The following is a 2072-nucleotide window of genomic DNA, read 5'->3' as shown; positions in this document are numbered from 1 at the left end:
GTAGTGGTCCCTTGCCTTTAATACAAGCATCATACATCTCTTCCAGGAGTTGTGCTTTGCATTAAGGGTAAATATTAAGATTAGTGATCAGAGCTTAATCAACTTTTACCATGAGTTGCCTTGGTCTTGCACTACGTGCAGAGTCAGCTAGACTTGCAACACTTGCAGAAGCAAACTTGACTTTTTTGTCTGTTTGCTTACTTGGGAAATGGAATAAAACCAGGTTTAAAATAGCTTGGGATCTTTAACATTTATTATACCCAAGATAAAATACTTATATATATATATATATATATATATATATATATATATATATGATATAACATTATTTTCCCTTGAGAAGAACTTGTTAATTAAAAATTAAATGTGTGAAACATTATTTTTTAGCCTATATTCAAAAAAATATTTCATAAGTGATTCTGTTTACCAGCAGGAAGATGTATATGATTCTTAGAAAGTGACAGTTGATAGGCAAAATCTTCAGCTGCCTCAGCTTTGAGGCAACTGACCTCAGACATCAAGACTGTCTCCAGAATCACCGAATACCATTGCTAAAAGTGCAGCTTGGGAATCTCCTTCTACAAAAATAACTGTGGTTATTTCGTGTAACTCTAGCTCTCTCTCTGCCTCCTGCTGAGCACCTTGCTTCATCTCTATTGCCTAAGTGAATTCTTTACAAAAGCCATATGAGCAATGGATATGTCATCTAAAATCCAGTAAAAGTGTGACGCACGATCTGTGAGCTCTTCCCATACCTTCTGTGAGACAACTTCTCTTTTGGTAATTAATTCTCTAGCATCAAAATGAGTCACAATTGCTTTTAAAACTTCATTAGTAATTGACGTTAGTACCCTTTTATGTAAGTAAAGATTTGCAGAAAGTGAACAATATTCAAAAAATTATGTTCACATCCTGCAAATCTTTACTAACAGTAATCACAGGAATATTTCTTAGTCTGGATTGAATGTCATAACTAATACGTTTCTGAATCTAGGGAATAAGAAAATGAGTTCTTTCGCCTAGAACATTAGGTTTGACACCATACAGAAGATCAAATATTGCCCAGATACCCGCCATCAACATAGACTTGAGATCCATAATCCAGCATTGTAAACTTGTCTGATTTTTCAGTCGCTGTGGGCTGACCTTTGTCAGGTTTATATTTATGAATTGCTTTGGAGAAGTATGGACAGTCAGTGTTTCTTCCCCATTATAAAATGCGGTGATCACTACTCCACCTGACAAAGCTAAACCAAGACCAAGTTTCCCAATAGTGCTGAACTGTGTAGCCATCTCCTTCGTTGTTCAAATTAGAAACTGCATAAAGTATTTAATTCATTTACACAGCGATTTAGTCTTTCCACGAGAATTTCATTCCAGATCACCTGCACAGTGCTCATAAACCAATAAACTTACAATATAATTTAAATAATAATTTTTATATGTGTAATATTTATAATACATTACATGAATACAATTGTGCGTAACAGATACTTGCACGTGCATAATGATTTTTTAAATAATAATATTTTTTTGTATTATATATTTTATTGACTCATTGACATTTATATTCAAATTATAGTTTATTTCAGCTCACAATTAACATGAACAGATTTGTTTTGTCAGCATGTCACACTTTTTCACAATGCTAATATTTTAAAAAATCGATAATAATAATAATAACTTATTACATATGATACATGCATTACATACATTTGTTTACATATGAAACAACATTATTTACATGTGTTTATATGATTCAACATTACCTACATTTAAAGCGCCAAGAGACTATTTTTCCGGCGACATAAATTAAGTTAAGGGGATATTAAATCCCGTATTATTTTACAGCCGGGTACGACACTCGGGGATTTCGGTGGATTTCGATCTCCGAATTTCGTACCCGACTGTAAAATAATACGGGATTTATTATCTCCTTAACTTAATTACATACATTTCTTTACATTTGATAAATTCATGTATTCTGATAATAATATTAATATTTTTTTCGCAATAATAATTATAATAATTTATAACATTTGATGCATACATTACATACTTATCATTGCATA

General features: G+C 32.0%; 1 pseudogene; it reads right to left on the bottom strand.

Annotated features, from left to right (window-relative positions):
* Nucleotides 1-407: 407 nt before the first annotated feature.
* On the bottom strand, nt 408-1293 carry LOC150109222 (prohibitin 1-like; annotated as a pseudogene).
* Between the last annotated feature and the right edge of the window lie 779 nt (nt 1294-2072).

Source organism: Typopeltis vanoorti, chromosome 2 (assembly GCF_054136105.1).
Source record: "Typopeltis vanoorti isolate ZY-2024b chromosome 2, IOZ_Tvanoo_1.0, whole genome shotgun sequence".
In the NCBI taxonomy this organism is placed as follows: Eukaryota; Metazoa; Arthropoda; class Arachnida; order Uropygi; family Thelyphonidae; genus Typopeltis; species Typopeltis vanoorti.
Note: the sequence above shows the minus strand (reverse complement) of the source record. Positions and strands in the feature narration are given on the sequence as shown.